General features: G+C 36.9%; 1 pseudogene; it reads left to right on the top strand.

Annotated features, from left to right (window-relative positions):
- LOC138158314 (adenine phosphoribosyltransferase pseudogene) overlaps positions 1-4,140 on the top strand; it is a 14,646-nt pseudogene extending 10,506 nt beyond the window's left edge.
- Positions 4,141-22,823: the final 18,683 nt, after the last annotated feature.

Genomic DNA, 22,823 nt, shown 5'->3' with positions numbered 1-22,823 from the left:
ATCTATCTATCTATCTATCTATCTATCTATCTATCTATCTATCTATCATCTATCTATCTATCTATCTAATCTTGCAACTATTAAGATTTTATTTCCTTTTTTTTCATTGGCTCCTCCCAAAGATACTGTGAGGGACATAACTCAAGTACTCCTATGCTTTTTATAGCTGAAGATTCTGAGCTTTAGAAAAAATGAGGGGGCTTACTGAAGTTCCAAGAGTGAGGGAGAGATCCCACACTCCAACCAAGATCTCCTGAGTTCAAGTTGTTTTTCTAGCCTTGCAAAAACTTGATATTTATACCCTTTAGAGTGTATGATATCTGTACTACTTGACTATATTTTAGCCAGATGTCCTAAACTAAAACATTTCTGTCTAGTGTAATTAATGATTCTGAAAATTAGGAGTGGCAGATATTTCTTGATTTTGATGAGGAAGGCCTTAGATTAAGGTTCACAGTTACATTGAAAATTTAAAAATTAGCCACATTCTTAATTCTTCTTCCAAAATACCATCTAACAGCAAAAAAGTCAAAGTATGAAATGCATTTTTTAAAAAATGTATAAAAGAAAAATAAAACTTCAGAAAACACATACTGTGATTCAGATTACTGCTGAGAACAACAACGTTAGATTAATTTTTCTTGGAAGGAAAAAGAGAAAAGAACTTTGAAGTGGGATTTTTTCTTCCACTTAATTTTAATAATTTCTTTCTTTTTCTTGTTGTTGTCCTATTCTGAAATAGTGGCCTGAATAAATTTCCAGCTATTGAGAATTTGAGATATATATATATATAACATTATCTTCCTGTACTCCAAATGGAGGCTAGATAGGCAATGACAAGAGAAATAAAGTCAAAGTGCTACTAATTTGAGCCAAAATGTCCCCATTGTCCTTTTCTTTAGGTTAATGCAGCAGTTGTTGTCTTAGGAAGTGAAAACTGTCATCAAAACATACATACTTCTTGCAAGTCCTACATGATCACTTTTATAGAGTGGATAGATAGAATTCTAGGAGAGAGAGAGAGAGAGAGAGAGAGAGAGAGAGAGAGAGAGAGAGAGAGAACAGAACAGGAGAGAACAGGGGGGAGGAGAAGGGAGGAAAGGAGAAGAGAGACAGAGAGGTGTTTTGTTTTGTTTTGTTTTACTGAAGAAAACCTTTCTCAATTAAAGTTTTCTGCAGTCCTTTGTAGGAGATTGACCCTCTGTTTTTTCAAGTCAAAAGGTTGATCTAAAAATTCACATAATGTGAAAAAGCTATTGAGGGATTTTTGTGCCTCTGCATAAAGGATTTTACTAAGATTATGTTGACAGGACAAGCTGAGAGATTGAAGTACTATGGGCTCACAAAAGCATTTAGTCTGTAATTATCCTGATTTACTTTGGAAAACAGCATGTTCCTGAGCCATGCATTAGGGCCTGACTTCCACTTCTAGAAAGGATGTCTAAAAACAAGCCCTTTTCAAAGCAATTGATCACATTTCCCAGAATTCTCTTACTTTGTTCTGATATAAGTGAGGGGCAGGAAAAAAAAATTGCTGACTTAAAATAAAAATCAGATGTAACCTTTGTGCTTGACACTCTTCAAACGGAAACAAACATTAGCTTTCTTAAGATGCACTCCTTTCCTCCATCTTTTTATTCTCTTAAAGAAATGGAGATTTTTATCATCATTCATCTTCTTCAGGTAGGAACCCAAGATTCAGAAGTATAGGAAAGCACATATATGAAAGATGTTTAGAGCACCTTGCCAAATGATCTGGATAACTTGAAGGCTTCATCTCCATAAAATGAAGATGCAGTGAAACTATGTAAACAAGGATTGGTAATGTCCTAGCAAGATGGTTAATGGAGAGATTGTAAATGAACATTAATTCCTTTCCCTGTAAAAAGCAAAGAGCAAAATGGAGAGAGCTGGCAACATATTAACAATTATATGAATAAGCATAGAAATTATTGCCATGGATTAAAATTCATTAGAACACAAGAGACAATGAGATAGCTTTTTCTTCCCTTTTAGACAAGAATGCTTAATCACATTTAACTGGAACCATTTACAAACATTTGGTAATTCATTCTTTCGATAAGAATATAAATACCCACTATGAGCCAGGTAATGAGAATGTATAGACAAAAACAAAATTGTCCTTGTTCTCAGGGGACTTATACATATTCTATTGCAGGAAAATTATATGAAGGCAAGTAAGTAAATACAAAACAAATCTGAAGTAAATAAAGTCATTTCCAAGGGCTAGGCTAGACATACAGTAGAAGGGAGGAACTGAACAAAAGATGGAGACCCTTTGAGAGGAAAGTGAAGAGGATTTTGAAGAGGAAAGTGATTTTCAGTTATAGCGGACAATCTCTTCAGAGACATGGAAATGATATGTTAAATATACAAAGGAGCAAACAGGTTAGTTTGACTACAATGTAAAGTCTGTGGAGAAATATGCAATGTCTATAAAGAAAACCTGGAGTCAATCTGTGAGGGGCTTTAAATACCAAAAACATGGGGTGGCTAGATGGTGCAGTGAATAGAGCCCCAGCCCTGGAGTCAGGAGGACCTGAGTTCAAATCTGACCTCAGATACTTGCCCCACTTCCTAGCCATGTCACTTTTGGCAAGTCACTTAACCCCAATTGCCTTCCAAGCAAAATAAATAAATAAATACCATAAATATTTCCATAATGCATCTTCATATGTATGCCACCTATAAAACCTTGTAAAAACATTTCTTAAATTATATTTTAATTAAAAATTAGTCATGGGACAAGGGGAATGCTGAGTCATTTTTCTGTCTCTTAGTACTATACCTAAATCATGCTAAGTATGCTATCTTAGCAGCTATGGTGGTGGATAGAATGTTGGACCTGCATTTAGGAAGACCTGAGTTCAAATGTGACCTCAAACACTTGCTTTCTGCGTAACCTTAGACAAGTCATTTAACCTTTATTTGCCTCAGTTTTCTTAACTATAAAACACCTCCCAGAGCTGTTATAAGGATCATACAGTATCTTAGTACAGTGCCTAGCACATAGTTGGAGCATAATAAATACCTGCTTCTTTCTTTTCCAGGTAGAAGAGCCCTTCAGATAACAGGAGTAATTCCGTATTTTTGCTCACTATTGCCACCTTCCTTTATTGTTTCACAATCTTTGTTATCAGGAAATATATATATTTTCCTAACTATAATGCTTCTTACTGTATTTTCAATCTATTTATTCTCTCTTTAACCTTCATGGGTGAAAAAAGGTAGTAGGGAACATTTATATAGAGTTTTAATGTCTGTAAATCATTTTAGACATGTTATGTCATTTGATGCTCTCAACAACATTGAGAGAGAAATACAATTGCTATGCCATTTACAAATGAGGAAAATAAGGCTGAAAAAAGGTTAACTGACTTGCCCAAGAAACTGCTAGTAAGTGTCCAGGCTGATGTTCTTTCTACTACATGATCTAGCTGCCTAGTTACTACTCTGTATGCAAAAAATACCTGGAAATGAACCACTTTCTTTGATCAAATTTCCATTTTCAAACATTTATGGCTCTCCCATGAATCATTTCCATGCTTCTCATATTTGGAACCCAGAGTTGATAATTAATTATAAGAAAGTCAGGAGTCTGCACCACCACAAGTAGCAGGCAAGGCAGTCCCAGCTGCAGGTTGTGGCCTGGTGGGTCCAGAGCTTCCGGGACTTCCCCAAGCCTGGAATCCTGTTCCGTGACATCAGTCCTTTGCTAAAGGACCCAGATGCTTTCCGGGCTTCCGTTGAACTTTTGGCTGACCACCTGAAAGAAAACCACAAGACAGAGATTGATTATATTGATGCTCGGGATTTCCTATTTGGTCCCTCCCTGGCCCGGAAACTTGGGATAGGTTTTGTGCTAATCCGAAAGCGCCCATAGTATCCATCACTTACTTCCTGGAATACAGCCAGGCAGAATTGGAGATCCAGGAAGATGCCATAGAGCCCGGCCAGAAGGTGGTGATTGGGGACGACCTGATGGACACTGGAGGTACCATCGGGGCGGCTTGCCAGCTGCTGCAGAGTCTGGAGGGCCTGACTGTGGTGGAGCTGACCTCCCTAAAGGGGAGACAGAAGCTGGCCCCTGTGCCCTTTTCCCTGCTACAGTGTGAGTGAGGCCGGGCTGCTGCTGGCACCTTCCCCATCAGCTGGGGACCGCACACATTTATTTACACAGTTAGGAGCTCTGGACTTGGACCTTCTGAACTTGGAACTCGGCTGCCAAGTGCCTCCAACTGGACCTCTATGCAAATGGAAGGTAAGCCAGCTCTCCTCCTCTTGGAGCACTTCCTCTTCAGGCCAGCAGAGGACACCAAAGGGCTGCCTTTCTCCCACCTGTGGCCTCTTGCCTGAGGAAGTTTACAGGCACCATTTTGACTCCTTCGTGCCCCACCACCAACCACGCACCACTTGTCATTCTTGACAAGCCCCTGCTTAGAGGATTGAGACCAGCTCCCAGAGAAGGACCCTGCATTCTAGAGGGCACATCGGGGCAGGGCCATCAGCCTCCATGGCTGAGGACACTCTTGACCCTTAAGTTAGGACAAATGAAAAGTTCGCTTTGGGGTTTAGAATTTGGGTTAGTTTCCCAGACCAACCAATTGCACTGGCTGTGTGACCTTCACCTCTCTGCCTCAGGTTGAATGACATCTCTAGAGGAGAGTTCTTGAGCCAAATGGAATTTGATGGGAGGAGGGGCTGGGGGGCATCATCTCTGTAATACAGTAAAAGCCATAGCTATTTTGCCAAATCTCAACTCTGCTTTTTTTGTCCGTGGCCCCAGCAAGTAAAATTCTTCCCATTCTTCCCACCTGGTGCCACATAAGACCCCAGAGACCTGGGGCAGATCAACAAGACCACCCAAAGACCATCTAATTTTAACTCTTTTTTTGCTTTTTGGAGGGCAGTTGGGGTTAAGTGACTTCCCCAAGGTCACACGGCTAGTTTTTGTGTTGTGTCTAAGGCTGAATTTGAACTCAGGTCCTCCTGACTCCAGGGCCAGTGTTCTATTCACTGAACCATCTAGCCACCCCACCAAGGCTTAACTCGATCTCTTTTTATGTTTTCATTTATTTTTACTATGCACATGTAATGTACAGTCTCTTGTATCACAACCCGACTCCCTGCCTTACTAAAGGATAAGGCATCTAGTCTGGAAGGACCATTAATGGTACATGGGGGAAGAACCAGCTGGCCAGGCCACCTTTGGAGATGTGACCAAATGAGACCCTGGAAATAGATAGAAATGAGACTAGAATGTCCATGGGGCATCAGCTTTCTCTCATGGAGAATCTTGCCTGATGATCTCTGTATATGATGATTAAATCATTTATTAATAAAAAAGAAAGAAAGAAAAAGAGAGAGAGGGAGAGAGAGAGGAAGGAAGGAAGGAAGGAAGAAAGAAAGAAAGAAAGAAAGAAAGAAAGAAAGAAAGAAAGAAAGAAAGAAAGAAAGAAAGAAAGAAAGAGAAGAGAAAGAAAGAAGAGAAAGAAAAGAAAGAGAAAGAAGAGAAAGACAGATAGAAAGGAAGGAAGAAAGGAAGGAAGGAAGGAAGGAAGGAAGGAAGGAAGGAAGGAAGGAAGGAAGGAAGGAAGGAAGGAAGGAAGGAAGGAAGGAAGGAAGGAAGGAAGGAAGGAAGATAAAAAGAAATTCAGATGAGACCTGGGCAAAGTATGACAGAATCTTTTTCTAGTGCCAATTTACTGAAATTCATGATAGAATCACAAAATCAGAAAATCTCTTCCGTATAAATTTTAACTGATAAATGTCTGTTGATTTGAATACTTTCCTTTAATGACAAAATGATACAATCAAAGAGTCGAATTATAGAAAGGGGTCTCAAGAACCACCTAGTCTAAGTAATTGTCAGACATTATTTCCCATCATAACATATCCAGCCAGTGGTCATGCTGTCTTTGGGAGAATAACTGCAATAATAGGATACTCACTTTTTCCATAGATGACCTATTTTTGTCTCATTTTAAAAGTGATTGCATTTCCTTTGCATTTCATGGTCAGTATTCCTACATCATCCTCGAATTTATTTTTCCATTTCTCTTTCCCTTTTTCAACATAATTTTGTGCTCTGGCATATATTATAGCAGCATGTAATTCTCCAAATTCCTTAATAAGGATCTGTAATTTACAACATAGAGGTAGCATTGATGGCCTGATCATGGTATTGGATTTTAATGGAATCTTGACATAGCATGGTATATTCACAGATAGTGTAGCAAAATACTTCTCTGAGTAGTCTTATATATGTTTAAAATATTCCTATTTCTGTAATTAACAAGTGCTTTATTCTTCTTCCTGAACAAAGATCTTACACCAAGGCGACATTTATTAGCTTATTATTATTTCAAAGATTTCTTTTTAAATAAGTTTCTTGAAATACACTAAAAAAGTTTTATGGCTCTCCTGAGACATGATTTTCCTTTAATAAAGCCTCTTCCTTTCTCCAAAATGTTAAGTGTTCTTTTTCACAATCCCATCAGGCTCATGTATTTTAATTGGACCAAGTTTTTCTCTCTTCCTATGCTTCCAATAATTTTTTGTCTGAAGGACCTCATCACTCACTTTCTTGCCCTTATTTAGTAAAAGCATCAGATGACAAAATAAATATGGGGGAGGGATAATTCCTAGCCCTCTCTGATCATATTACTTAAAATAACAAATGACCTTTGTTTTTATTCTCCATATTTTAATACGTTAGCGCTCATTGTCATATTGCAGATATTGCTTTCTTATTGTAAGAGGCAAGGGATGCAAGTTAATTTGATTGCTCTGCTCTTTCTTGTCTTAATTCCATCATGAATAGTCTGTGTTAGGAGCAGGCTGTCCTCCTGTTATATCTTTGCCATAATGTTCTTGCAAATGTGTATTCTTAAGAAAAAAGCTGTTGTGGTTACTGCAAATGCCATTAAGGATTGGCCTATCATAGCTGCCTGATAAGACAAAGTACCACAACTTAACCACAGGTTATAAAATTTATGAATCAAAGTTCCATCACCAGTCTAAAACATGTATACAAATACCATTTAGTATCTAGTTTATATATTAAAAATATCTGCAGTTGTATATCGCTTTAAAGATTGAAATCACTTTACAAATGCTATCTTATTTTATCCTCACAATAAAACTGGGAGGTAGGTGCTATTACTATTTCCATTTTACCAATGCAAAACTAAGGTATACACCAAGGTTAAGTGACTTGCCTGTGGTCATATAGGTAGGAAGAGACTAGGGCTAGATTTGAAGCCTTGCCTTCCTGACTCCATGTCCAGTGCTTTATCAGCTGTTTTCATTAGCCCCCTCTTGTACTCTCATACTTTGATGAGTGTGATTGCATTGATGTGAGTATAAATCTCTGTTTTCTTGTCCTCTGAAATTCTGTCCATATTTCATGAAGTTATTCAACATGGGGGAGGCCTTTCTCAAGTTTTTTAAACATTGTATTGGTAGAGTGGGGTATAGGGATTGTTCCTTTGCTCAAGACCATAAAGCCTCCGTTTTTTGATAATTTCCTGCATGTCAAGTAGGATAGTATATATGATCAGAAAGGGTAAGGAATAGACAGAAATAAACTTTTAGACAAGGACAGCTATATTCTTGTGGGGATTATAATTGCTCCATCTTCAAGAAAACAAAATGGTAAATTATCTATCACATGCTGTGCTGACATTTTTTTAAAACAAATATTAACTCATTTGATTCTCCAAACAATCCTGGGAGGTAGGTGCTGTTATTGTCCTCATTTTACAGCTGAGGAAACTGAGGCAAACATTGTTTAAGTTACTTGACCACAGTCACATAGCTAGTGTCTAAGGCTGAATTTTAACTAAAGTCTTCTTGACTCCAGGCCCATCACTCTATGTACCGTTAGGTATATAGGTACAGTTAGGTACAGTTACCTACCTCAGGAAGGTAGGAAGAGAGCCAGGTACAAAGAGTTTCCAATGACAGAGAAATTTATATTTAATTCTGGAGACAATAGGGAGCAATTACAGTTCCTTAAGTAGGGGGTGACTTGGTTAAATTTCTGTTTTAGAAAAATTACCTTGGCAAGTGAGTAAAAGATAGAATAGAATGGGAAGAAATGTGATGTAGTGAAATAATTTAGAAGACTATTGAAATAATAAAGGTTAAAAGAGATGGAGGGATAATACCAGGTTTTTAGCTATAAGATTGAACAGAAGACATATATATATATGTATATATATATATATGTGTATATATATATATGAGAGAAAATATAAAGACTTTGAGAAAAGAGAGTGTCCAAAAGGAGATCAACACTGTCAAATTCTAAAGAGACAAAAAGGAACCTTGGGACTGAGAAAAGGCCATTAAAGTTTTCATTAAGAGATCACTGGTGACTCTCCAAAATACTCTGAATGTCATCATGCATCTATTTATTGAAGACTTTTATTGAGGGGCATTATCAGGATATCTTAATTACTAGGGAGTTATTATTGTTTGGTTGTTTTTTTTTCTGACACAAAACTTTAATTTATCTCTTTGATATTCCTATTCTTTGTTTTGTGTTCTATCTTCTGTGTCCAAAGAGAGCAAGGCAGATTCCTCTTTAGGATTATAGCTCTTCAGTTCTCTGGAGACAGTTGTCATGTTCATCCTTAGTCATTATTCCTTTTTAAATATGTTTTTTATGGCAAAAATTCAAGCCTTTCACTATCCTGATTGACCTTTTTGTGGACATTCTCCAGCCTATCAGTGTCCTTTTTAAGATATGGACTCCCTATTCTATGATTCATAGGTCTAAATTTGCTTCAGGAGAATGTTGGTATTAAAAAAAGGATTTACTACAGAACTTGATGAATAAATCTATGAATACAACAGCCTAAGAATCCATACAGAAAAACAAAGTGGATAAAAAAAATCCTATTTCCCAAAGTGTTACAGGAAGACAAGGAAAGATTGAAGATAAGTGAATGTTTGGGGGATGATAGAAGAGGAAATCTACTGGAGAAGATGAGATAGAAGGGGATCACTTATCTATGTAGAGGTATTTGCTTTGACAAAGAAAAGGGTGACCTCATTATTTAAGACAGGGTGAAAGTGAAGGCAGAAGACATCTATGAGATGTCAGCTGAGAAGGAGGGAAAAAGAAGCTCTTGGCTTTGCCTACCCAGAGGAGAGGGATATATGATAATCTAGGAAAAAAGATGGACGAGGTAAAATAGACACTGATGTCTTTCAAGTCAAGTAAAGAGAAATAGTATCCAGGAAGAGTGAATAATGTACAGTGTCAAAAAAAGCAGAAAGATCAAAGAAGGTGAAGACTGAGAAAAAAGGTTATTGAAGTTGATGAGTGAAATCACTGGCAAGCTTATTAAGTGCAATTTCAGCTGTGTGACAAGGTCAGCAGTCAGCATTAAGGAGTAAATAGGTGGTGATGAAATGGAACCAGTGAGTATAGAGGACTCTTCCTCAGTGTTTGGTGTAGAAAGGAGAGTCGTAAGGTGTTAGCTTGAAGTGGAATCAGGGTCAATAGAAAGGCATTTTGTTTGATTTTTTTTAAAGATGGGGAGCCACAGAAAGGTACAAGTAGTTAGAAAGGGGCAAAGTAACAAGTGGGGAATGATACAATGATGATGACAGTGACAACTTGTTATTTGTATAGAGCTTTAACATTTGTAAGGGTATTTCAAATGCTATCTTATTTCATTTTCAGAACAACCCTTAGAAGTTAGTGCTATTATTATTTCCATTTTATTGATAAGGGAACTGAGGCATCTAGTAGTTAAGTCTATTTGTTCAGTAGACTACTTGTTCAGTCACATAGCTAGTAAGTTCAGAAGAAATATTTAAACTCAGTTCTTCCTGACTCCAGGTTCAGCACTCTATTCAATCCTATCCCTTCAACCACGAATGATTTTTCCAAAGTGTACATCCAACCATATCATTCCCCTACTCACAAAGTTCCAATGGTTCCCTATTGCTTTCAGGATCAAATACAAAATCCTATTTGTTGTGAAAATCCCTTCATAAACTAGCCATCTTCTTACTTTCCAGTCTTCTTAGAACTTATTCCCTGCCACTTTTTCTTCAATCTAGTGACATTGATCTTTTATCTTTTCAAATAACAAGAGCCAACAGGACCCACCATCTCTTGACTCAGAGCATTTTCTCTGGCTGACCCTCTTGCCTGAAATGCTTTCTTTGCTTATGTCTGCCTACTGGCTTCCATAACATGCTTTAAGGGTCAAGGAAAATTTTCACTTCTATGGGATGCCTTACCTAACCCCTCAATTTTAGTGTCTTCACTTTCTTATTTACTTTCTGTTTTTCTTGTATGTACCTTGTTGGTATATATTTCTTTGCTTATTGTTTCCTTCACTAGATTGTGAGCTCCTTGAGGGCAGGGGCTATCTCTTGACACTTTTTTGTATCCCCGGTGCCTAGTACAATGGATGGCAAGAAAATTGTCACTTAATAAATGTCTATTGACTAACTTACTATTCATGACACTACCCAGGTGCCTTCATAATATCATAGGAGTGTAGATTTCAAAAGCCAGAAAAGATCTTTAGGGACCACTCACTCCAACACTCTCATTTTACCTTTTGGAGGGCAGTTGGGGTTAAGTAACTTGCCCAAGGTTACACGGCTAGTTTTTTTATGTGGGTGTTAAGTGTCTGGGGCTGGAACCGAACTCAGCTCCTCCTGACTCTGGGGCCAACGCTTTACTCACTGTGCCACCTAGCCACCCCAACACTCTCATTTTAAAGATGAAGAAACTGAGTCCCATTGAAATTAAAAGATTAAAAAGGGATCAAGTGTAAAGGTAAAAATGTTAGTCTTTTCAAGAAGGGCCAACCCTTCTTGCCCAAAGTAATTATTTCATTCAACCATAGGACAGAGCTACCTCCCCTAAATTATAGGGGGAGTGAGTCAGGCTCATTCCTATAACTTGCTTAGACTGTGCTTAATACAATCCATTCATCAACCAAGACAATAAGGCACAACAGGTAAGAGCATCTTGCCATTTCTCTTGCCTCTGTACAAATTTCACCGCTTTCATCGGAAACAACTATCACATCAGTATAACATTGCTTCTGGAATTGGAAAGACAATGTTCTGCCCTATGGCTCCACTCACAACTCCTATAAATGCCTAGACCATTGGTTAGTTCTGTTTTATTTAGAAGAATACTAGAAGGTAGAATGTGAGCTCACTAAGGGTAAGGGCTACCTAAATTTTATGTTTGTGTCCCCAGCATATATCATAGTACCTGACATTAACTAGTTATTTAAATGCATGTTTTTGATTGATCCCAAATTTGACCCATTTAAAAAATGGAGCCAAGGGAAAAGAGGTACACACAAAAAGAGCTTCTGTGGTGTGTTGTTTGAGAGATGAGAGAGCTCAAAATGCCCGGTCTTTATTTTCTGAATAGGTGAGAAGTAAATTCATTCGCTGACATATTGGGGTTTCAGACTGGAGTTGGAACCATAGAAAATGAAAAATATCAGAACATTCACTGTAGTAACAGATTAGAGGTTAAGACTCAAAAGAATAAAATGAATGTTAAACATCAGAGAGGGGTCAGTTAAAATTAGATTTTTTTTTGGTCTACCAAGTTGAAAGAATTTCTCTAGAAAGAAGGCAAATAGATGTTGGGGGGGATTCAGGACTAAGGATTGGCAAAGATTGAAGGACATAAGAGTAAGGGATGAAAGGAATAAAGGAGAGTGTGTAGCTGAACTGATTACCTGACAGGTCAACATTGAACGATGAAGGGGATGCTAGAGCAGAGTGATGGAATAGGAAAACAAGTTAGAGAAGCTGGAAGTCATGGTGAGAAACAAAGAATAGGTTTCAAAGAATTAAGTTAGAAAGAGATTGAAAGGCTGGAGATTTTACTCCTAGTGATGGCATGAAGAAGTTAAGACAGAAATGCAGTAGTGTATGTCTCATCCATATCACTTCTGGGTTTCCTTTTAACAATATATTGTCACATGCATATTATATCTCCTCTTGGTCCTTAAAAGAACCACCTTGCTTGAATTCAAGACATGGATAGGATCGTTAATTTTTCCTTATTTTCCAAACAAATCTACAGTTCACATTTTCTTTAAAAATGTTAAAGTGCCTCAGCTCAAAATAGCATCTCTTAATACCAAAACTAACTCCTAGAATACACTTCATTGAAATGAACAATTAAATGAAGGCTATTTGTATTAAACAGTAAGCTTAATTGCATGGCCTATAGTTATAGTACCCTGAAATTAGAAATGGAAACTAACTTCAGTTGCAGTCATCCATGGGAAATGATTTAACATGAAATTATTAAGTGCCTCTGACGAGTTGGAAAAGCATGGGCTATTTCATTGTCTATTCTGTTAAAATAAATGATGCACTGTAAAAATGCCAAGCTAAATATGCAACTGGGTATTAGGAGAATTGCCATTTTGCTTAGGCTTAACTAATCAGTGCTTTAATATAAATTAGAAGTATTGATAACATGTTAACAGTGACCATTTCTAATATAAATGTAATTTATTATGATTATGGGCATTATTTAACATAATGAGGTTTAACTGTTAAAAACATATAAAGACAATCAAGGTCCCTTCAATTTTTCTGAATGGGAGCATTCAGATATTTCTTTATCCTGCACATTAGTGCAGGTTGGAACCAATTTTTCCAACAGAAATGACTGATTTTGCAACATGTCAATCTTCTACGAAATTGTGATGGTAAAAAAAGCCAATTATACCCTTTTCTGAAAAGAAAGTGGGAATTGCTCTAGCAAATGGATAATACCATGCATCTATTGGCTTTGTAGGGAACCAAACAGGTGCCTAAAGTTTCAAAATGATTGTTTAGGTGAAGCAGTGTCAATGTTAGAAATCAACACATATAGTGGAAAGGGGGCTTCACAGGAAGCCAGGAGTACTTGGATTTGAATTCAGCTTCTGATACTACTGAACTCCATGACTCTGAGAAAGTCCAGTATTCTATATGTGCCTCAGTCTTTTCATATGTTAAATGGAAATTATAGGAGCACCTGCCTTGAAAGATTGTTGGAAGAATCATTTAAGAAAACTTGTATACTTTTTGAACGTTAAAGCACTATTTAAATTTTATCTGATTATTTTTTGGGAAAAAGCCACAATTTTTTCAATTAGAAGATATTAATACTTATATTCCTTGATAAGTACATTCAGAAATTATTCTAGGCAGTACTGTGGAAATAGCACTAATGGAATCACTTTGCCTTCTTGCATGGTGATCCTATTACTTTTTTTTTTTTAGAAAAAAAAGTTTTAATCTTGTCTGAATTATATTTTAAAAAAACTAGATCCCAATGCAAATTGCAAAGAGCTATGTATAGCATTGCTTTGAAATAAATATGTCCTAATACTTGCTCCTAGTGTGGTCTCAGGCAAGTTCCTTAACCTTATTGGGCTCAGTTTCTTCAGCTGAGTTCATTGTAACTAGATACACTCTGACCTTCCTTCTAGCTCTAAATCTATTATCCTATGATTTTTGCCCATGCTATGATATATATTTAGATGCATAATCTAAAGTGTGTGTTTATGTAAATATACATATATATGTATATGTGTATTTTTCTTTTGCATATGTACAAATAGATGACACATGGGCCAGGATAGAATAGGAAGACCAGAACATGCTAGGTTGTGTTTGAAAAATTTCAAGGGTCTGTTGAAGACCTTAAACTTCTCCCTATATCAAAGATCATCTGTTTAATACCAATGTTCTTCCAGGAATGATAAATGATTGTAATCCATTGAACACTTCATTCTTTGAAGGATTGAAATTAAAGATCACACCGAGGGGAGTGTAGAGGCTCATGATAATAAGAGGAGACTGCAATCCTATACAATAAAAAAAAAGAATGATGCATGAGAGGTTGTGAAGAAGACATAATTAAATCAGGTAGGAGTGAAAATATTGAGTGTAATCAGATGAGGACGAGGACTAAAAAGTCAACATTCAGCATGATTACTGGCACTTTGTGTGAAGGAAGACCCTCAGCATATTGGAAGAATCCTCTGAACTGCATTGTTGGAGGGAATGATAACATAAATGTGGTTAGTCTCTAACTATCCTGGTAAGCATATGAACTAGAATCGGATATAGTGATTTCAAACTCCAGCCCTGCCAATTATGAACTGTGTGACCTTGTATAAGTCCCTTCTCACTCTTAACTTCAACATTTAGAAAATAGGGATAACGCTGACTTTTATCAGTCAATCACTCAGTCATTTACATATTTAAGGGCTTACTGTGTACCAGACATTGTGCCAAGACCTGGCCATAAAATAAAGATAAAAACACTTCTGCCCAGAATTGTTTCAAGACTTGTGAAATAATGTAAAATATTCTATAAACTTCAAATGCCAAGTGTTAGTGTTGATATGTGTGTGTGTGTTTCTGTGTATGTATTCATGTATATGAAATATCACATATATGGTATATATAAAACACACCTCACATTTATACACACATGTACACATACATATATTTGTATGTATGCACACCTGCATATGCACATGCATACATAAACATACGTAAAAATAAGTGTTTCGAAGAAACCTATTTGGAAAGGGTTTTCAGTTCCAGTGGTTTTAAAAGGGAGAGGGACAAGCAAAACTCCCAGGTGAGGAAGCTCTATCTAGCAATGCAGGTTGATATATCCTCTGCAACTTATAGACTTAGTTGCCTGAAGCTGCCTGAAGTTGCCTGAAGAGGTTGAATGATTTCCTCAGGTCCCACAGGCAGTATATGTCAATGGTGAGACTTAAACCCAGCCTTCCTGCCTTCATTGTCAGCTGTCTATCCACCATGCATACCTGTCTCACAGCATGGTTTTAGTATTAATAATGCTTTATATACATCAAATTAATATTAAGTGCTTAAGGAGCTCTTTCCTCCCAAGAAATTTATGATATTTCTACTGGAAACATTCTTATCCATATATATGGAGAGATATATTATGTATAATATAGATAGTATATTATCCTTATGGCCTTCATATACATAAATATGTGTATATGTCTGTGTAGGTATGTGCATCTATACATATATATACATACTTATATTTACAAATTACAAAACTGAGGATTAAGACAAAGTAATTTGTCAGTAAACATCAGGGTCAGGGTTCAAATGCAAGTCTCTTGATTCTAAATCCAGGGTTCTTCTTACTAAATCACATTGTCTTATGTTCAGGCTAATGGCCTACTTAGCAGAGGAGCTGGAAAAGAAGCCTTTTCTTAAAGGCTGAGCTGCTCATTAAATAATACTTTATACATGACATGGATTAGCATAACTTTTTTTGTCATCCCTTGTTTGGGCTTACTTCACTCCCATCTGCTTATTTTATTTGATGTTCTCAGTAATAAGTGACAGTCACTTGGGTCTCTCAGCCATCATCTGCACAAATAAAACCTGACACAGCTTTCATAAAAAATGTCAATAGTATATCAAATTCTCCCAACGTAGTCCCCACGCAGCTGCAGCAACTGACAGAAACAAAAACTGCCTTCAACCATAATTTATACAATCATAAATGGAATGAAATGTTCTCCTTAAAAAACCAAGCCCTGATAACCTGTAAACAAGATGACAAATCACCAGTGAGCTGCCTTTGGGGCCCTCCTTAACTCCTCTGGAGGTCATTGGAAAAGTTGTTTCCAATTTCCAGTTGATCTACTTTATAAAGAAAGTAGATATTTCTTTGGGAAAAAGTTTAAAAGACAGGGTTTTTCTTTCATTTTGAAACTGGAAAGAAAAAGAAAACAAATACAGGGGAAAAAAGACAAATATTATCACTTTATCTTGCTGATTCTGATAATCTAGATCACTAGGAAAAATACTGGAAATAAAAAAAAATGTATTTGTTTTTGTTCCCAAGGAACTGCTTGGAATCATTGAAAGAGCCATGTAATTTCTCAAATGCAATTCTTTTCTTCCAATTCCTATCTTACTGTAACTGAAGACCTTGTCAAAGAAAGTTCTGCTAATGGACCAATTTAACAAGTCTTTCACATATACTCATGTTGCTTTTATTTTGGAAAAATCCTTCACTTGCTCCACCATCCATCCTTGATAGCTGTCATATATTTCTTCTGTAGTTTGTGGCTAGACTCCTTGAGAAGGCTCTCCATAATAAATGTTTCCATTACCTTCTTTCTAACTCTCTTCTTAATTCTCAATAGACTTTTTCTACCTTACCATTTTATCAAAACTTTTTACTCCAAAGTTACTATGATTTCGTAATTGTCAAAGCTAACGGAGTTTATTGAACATAAATTTATTGAGCTGCATTCTAGACTGCCATGTATTTTCTCTTTGTTTCAACCAACACCAAATGTTTTTTTTTATGACTGCTGTTTTATAATAGAAGATATAATAGTATAATATATACCAACATAACAGTATATACAAAGTATAATAGTTGAGAAGTACTCTTCTTTTATACTTCTTTTTTGTTATTTGCCTGCATATTCTGAATTTTTGTTTCTTCAAATGATTTTTAAAATTATCTTACTGATTATTATAAAGTATCCTTTGATAGTTTCATTGATGTAGCATTAAAACTGTTGGCTAATTTTCAAATTATTTCATTCTTATTATATTAGGAAGACCCATTCATGAGCATGGAATATTCCTTCAGCTATTTAAATTTTTCTTTATCTTTTTAAATGGAGCTTTGTCATTGACTACACACACACACACACACACAAGTATTTCATGTCTTTTGCTGTTCAGACAAATGACCTACTTCAGCAGAAGAGCTGGAAAAGAATCCAAGTTGCTGGATATTTCATGTATTTTATAGTTATTTTAAGTGGAATTTCTATTTCCACTTTTGTCTGTTGTATCTTATTATTATTACACAAAATAGGGTTAACAATTGTGGGATTTTTTTTTATAACATGCATATTTGCTGAAGTGTTACTTTTTCTCACTTAGTTTCTTCATTAGCTCCCTAGGATTTTCTCAGTAAATGATCATGTCATTAGCAAATGGGGAGAGATTAAGAACAGTCAAGTTCAACCCCATCGTATATACTCCACTTCTTTAAAAGACAAAGAGAAAAAAAAATAAAAGATAAAGAGGATCATCTACTCAGAAAGTAATGAGGATAAAAGTATTGCGCCTTGAGAGAAATTTCCCAAGCACTGTTCATGTGATCTTCTTCTATCTGCTGATCTATCATTGCCATGATCATATTAGTTCCCATTTACCATGGAATCTCTTTTCTGGTTCCATCCATCCCAATGTAAGTGTTCTTCAGTGGGCTTCCCAGCACTGAACTGAGATCTCTCCCTTTCCCTGTGATTCAACCTGTCTCTTAGTTACTTGACCAATTTTCTTGTAGCCCCTCTTCCTGCTAAGGAACTACATAGTTATTTTCCCCTTCATTTTGTATATAACACTCTATCTTCTAATCCCTTCTCCCTTTTTATTTACCTTTAAATTATTTAATTTGCTTCCACAAAATACATTAGTTCTCCCATGCAGGGTGAATTGTGCATTTAAGTCCATGGTATGACAGACCTGTTCCTTTACTGTCACTTCTGTGGCTTTGTGGTGTCTTAGCCTGCAACCACAGTTTTAATTTCTTTTTCCTCAAGGGTCATACCTCTTTTTGGAAGATTCTTCAGTTAGTGAGGACTGGAGAAAATGTTTGATCTTCCATCTTGTTGATCATGTGACCTAGAATCTACCTCACCTATCTAACATACTTCTTTAGTTTTAAAAAAAGTGATCTTGAGAATTTAATAGGTGGAAGCAAGATGTCAGAGTAGAGAAAGCACTACATGCTATTTCCCAATGTTCTTCTCCAAACAATTTTTTAAAAATTTCAAATTGAATTCTGGAAAGACAGAATCCACAAAAGGTTGAGGTGGGATATTTTTTTCCAGCCAAAGACAATTTAGGAGATTGGAAGGAGAGATCCATGTCACTGGAGTGGAGATTGTCCTAGAGCCTAAATAGTGTCAACACTACCTGTAGGACTTTGATGAAGTGACAGCTGCAGCACCTTCAGAAGCTCTGAAGCCAGAGATGGTAAGATGAGCAGGCAACTGGTCAGAAAGATATTGCAGGGCCCCCAACACTAGCACTAAACATAAAATCAAACACTGTTTAGCAGCTCTATTGCCTGTGCCCTCTTCTGGGTGGTTCCAGGTAGAAAGGAGTACTTACTGTTCCAAGGGAGCAGGAGGTCTCAGGAGTAGAACCATTTTCTATCAATAGGAATAAGAAGACCTGAGAAGCAGTATTTCTTTAAGTCACAAGAGATCAGGACCTGAGGAACAGTAATATTTGTGGTCCAATGAAGCAAGAACCATGAGGAATATTAGCACTTGTGGCTATAAGGGATCAGGGACTTTTCCTGGGAAAGAACCAGAGCCAGGAGAACAGTGGTCACACTTCTCCTTGAATCCCACCCTCTTGGAAACACTGGAAATTTCTAAAACTCCAGAACTCACTTTGAAAGTAGCCATGCATGCAGGGGTGGCTAGGTGGCGCAGTGAGTAAAGCGCTGGCCCTGGAGTTGGGAGGACCCGAGTTTGGTTCCGGCCTAGACATTTAACATCCACACAAAAATACTAGCCGTGTAACCTTGGGCAAGTTACTTAACCCCAATTGCCCTCCAAAAAGGCGGAAAAAAAATAGCCATGCAAAAAAACCTGAAGCTTGGGACAGTGTGTAATGTAATGCCAAGCAAAGGCAACTTCCCAAGGTTCAAAATACCAGCATAGGTGCTCTCCATTTTATTCAGTGACAAATTAAGAACAGAGAAGATCAAAATATGACATCATTCAAAATACAGCATTTACTAAGTGTGATTAAATAATCTCCAAGGACTACCCCACCCCAGGACCTTACATTCATTCAACCAATTACAAAGTCCCTGTTCTAAATACTACTCCACCCCTAGGCTGTACCTTCATTTAGTTCATCACAAAGCCCCTCTTCTCAAATGGAGATTAGTTTCCAATCATAAGTAAAGTACATTCATTTGTTCAATCATAGAACACAAAAAGGTCAAAAGTTCCCCACCCCTGGATCACAATTGAATCTACCCCAGAGTTACAACAAGTTTAAGCACAGCACTTAATACCCAAATGGAGGTCTTTTCTTCATCTTGACAAGAGGCAAGTTCTCAGCAATCTTTGTTCTTGGGGAGACAAAGCTTAGCAAGGCCACAAGATACATTGCCAGTCTCTTCATTAATTCATCCTCTGTCTGCAGAACAGTCCTAAGACCCCTGAAAACATTTGCAAAGCCCTCTCCCAGGATTTCTGTAAACATACAACAAGAAAATCCTTCTTCAGGGCTTCTGAACCAACAGAAAGGTTCCCAGACCCCTGCAATAACAGCACTGTCCTTCACCAGTGGACAGTATTCACTCTCTGTCTGTAGGACAGTCTCAAGAGCTCTGAACCAACAGCCAGGTTCCAGAACTTCTTCAACAGGACTGTCTTTCAACAGTGGACAAATCTGGCAAAACAACATCAAAACAGACAGACAAAGTACCAGCAAAACAGCCATGTCTCCTCAGTCCTTGGCAGCTCTGGGGGCAGGTCTCAAAAGTCCAGGGCAATTCAAAGTGGCCCTCAGCAATCCTCTCAGTCTCTCTCTGCCTCCATGAGGGTGCTGCTTCCAAAAAAGTTCTTCTGCCTCTCTCCTGTGTCTCTCCAAATCTACATCGCCAGCTCCTCCCAGTTCAGGACTCTCTTTTCACCTCAACAAGTTCATCCCACAGGTGGGATTAACAAACTCTGGGTTTTAACACAATCAGTTTGAAAACCAAGCCAATACAGGGGGATCTTTATATTCCATTACTATCACACAGTGATACCTCCTCCCCACTTTCTACTCCTTTTAGAGCAGAAGCAGAGATTTGCATAAAGTTCAAAGTCAAGAAACAGGATGGAAAAATAAGGAAACAACAAGCACAGCAAAATTTGACCATTAAAAAGTACTGTGGTGGCAGGGAAAATCAAGGCATAAACTCAGAAGAAGACAATGTAAAAATGGCTATATGCAAAGCCTCAAAGAAACATGTTAATTGGACATAAGAATTCTTTTAAGAAATAAAATAAAGATTTTAAAAATCAATTAAGAATGGTTAAGAGGAAAATTTGGGGGAAATGAGAGCAATGCAATAAAATTATGAAAAGAAAATAAATAGCTAGGTAAAAGAGGTATAAAAATATTGACAAAAATAACACCTTAAAAAATTAGGAGAAGAGAAGACTGCCTGAAGTCTGACCCCCAGAGAGAATTATGAAAATAATAGTAATAACACTGCTTGGGATTAGAACTCAGGATTAGAACCTGTTTACAATAACAAGCTGCTAAAATAAAATAAATAAAATTCAAACTCAAATGTGTGAGCAAAGGTGAAAGAACCTGACAATAAATAGTTACTATTGTATAAGAGCCTCTGGGACTGGTGACTTGACCACTGTGCTGGGGTGGTCCACACTAGGCAAAGAAACCCTCTTTTATCCCAAAGAGTACATTAAATGCCTAAAAAGAATTCACAGAACTTAAAAGCAACTTTAAAAATCAAATGAGAGAAATTGAGGTAAAAAATAAAAATGTACAAGCCAACCTCAGACATTTATTGGCTGTCTGACTATGGGGTAAATCACTTAAACACTATTTGCCTCAATTTTCTCATTTGTTAAATATGTATAATGATAGCAACTACCTCCTCAAACTATTTTGAAGATAAAAATGAGATATTACCTCTAAAGTGATTCCAAATTGGCTCTAGTTAAGATGGGCTAACATTAATAGAAAATCAAATTATAATGGAATTTATAATAAGTAGAATGAGAACTCACAAGGTGGGAAGTTGAGGAGGGATTGAAAAGTTTAGGTTTTTGGATCCTGTATTCATAATATTCTAAGGAAGAGAAAGGTATCAGGATTAATTTTCTAAGTTGGGAAGGGATTTGTTTACTCTATTAATTCAAGTCAAAACTAATAGACCTAATTGTTTTAAATGGACATTTTCAAGAGTAGGCAGGTTTCCATACAAATATATTTTGATAATTAATAGAACAATGATCATAGCTTAATTTAGAAGTGATTATTGACTATAAATGCAAGTTGCTTGATCAGAGGAATTTAAATTATAAGATGCATGGCAATTAGCATAATACATAACTTAATAGCTGGCAGAGTTTTCTGCAGGCAAGGCAGGCAACATTATTAAAGACAGGGAGATGGGGGAACACAGGATGAGGATGTAGAAATGAAAATAGTCCATTGACTGTGTATATCTGGGAATGTGTCAGGAATGACACATGATGGGTAAAGATGATGCTATGCAAGACTGTATTTATAATTGAAACCATCAGAATACTGTACATAGTATAAAGATTCAGAACACATAAGATAATTTTATACAACTGAATATATCATTATCTCTGCCTCTTTTGCTGATGCCCCTGTGGTCATGTGGGTGTGATCCATAAGAAATATGATACTTCTCTTAAGAGTATTTGTAATGATTCTTTCACTACCAACTGCTTGGCCTCCTTGGTCTGTTTGACCAAGGTCATTCATGAGAACTTTGATATTGTGGAAACAACTCATGACCACAGTCCATGACTTTACTGCTATGCTGAAGACAGTAGATTGTCTTTCTGGCAAGTTGTGGCACTGTGGGCATGGAACTTTCTAAAATATTATCCCTACTTCCACTGGTACTGTGAAGACTATAAGCAAGGCCATATCTAAACTGAATGGAAAGCTCACTGGTATAGCTTTCTATGTTCCTATTTTCAATTTATCTGTTGCGGATATGACCTACTTTCTGGAGAAATTAAAAAATATATGATATTAAGAAAGTGGTTAAGCAAGTGGTAAAAAGCATGTTGTGCTACATAAAGGGCCAAGTTATATCTTTTGACTTTGACAATGGCACCCACTCTTCTACCCTTGATGTTACTGCTGATATTGCCCTCAACATTTGTCAAGTTTATTCCCTGGTACGAAATGTGTATGCTTATATTGTTCAGTCAATAATTACAGTCAACTCTTTATGAGCCCATGTACCATATTATCCATGGAGTTTTCTTGGCAAAGACATTAGAGTGCTTTGTCATTTCTTTCCCCTGTGGATTAAGGCAAACAGAGGTTAAGTGACTTGCACAGGGTCACACAGATAGTATCGGAAGTTGGACTTGAACTCAGGTCTTCCTGACTCTAGGCCCAACACATATCCACTAAGTCATGTATGTAACTACTTAGAGTAGTTACATAAGAACTTATAGCCTTCATGACCTCCAAGAAGTAAAGTGGAAAGCCATGGATCTTCATCTCCAATCAAAAGAGGAGTTCTACCACTGATAAATGCACATCCTTAAACTATTTTTATATACTGGGGTTCACCATACCCCATTCACAGTCTTCATCATAAGCACTGCAATTGAAGGGAGGAGAATCATGGCATACTATGTTGGGTTCTGTCAAAAAAGTCACTACTTTTGGAGCAAAAAAAGGGAAAGTCAAGTACCACTCTCTGAAAGGCAATAATATGTGATATAAAAAGGCACATAATAGCTGGCCCATATATTGTGGGAGAAAGACACATTGCAATAAGTAAGCTATCTTTTCTGCCATAAAGCAGCACAGTATGAACTTATCATATTCAGGAGATCAGGGCATTGTTTCAGGACACTGAAATCTAGATGGTAGTAATAGCACAAATACTCATTCAGCAGCTGGAAATAATTGACCTTATGTCAAATAAACAAGAATATCTAGTC

The sequence above is a fragment of the Petaurus breviceps genome, unplaced genomic scaffold (assembly GCF_028583685.1).
Source record: "Petaurus breviceps papuanus isolate PSGF00001 unplaced genomic scaffold, PetGlider_PUasm1.0 174, whole genome shotgun sequence".
NCBI lineage: Eukaryota > Metazoa > Chordata > Mammalia > Diprotodontia > Petauridae > Petaurus > Petaurus breviceps.
Note: the sequence above shows the minus strand (reverse complement) of the source record. Positions and strands in the feature narration are given on the sequence as shown.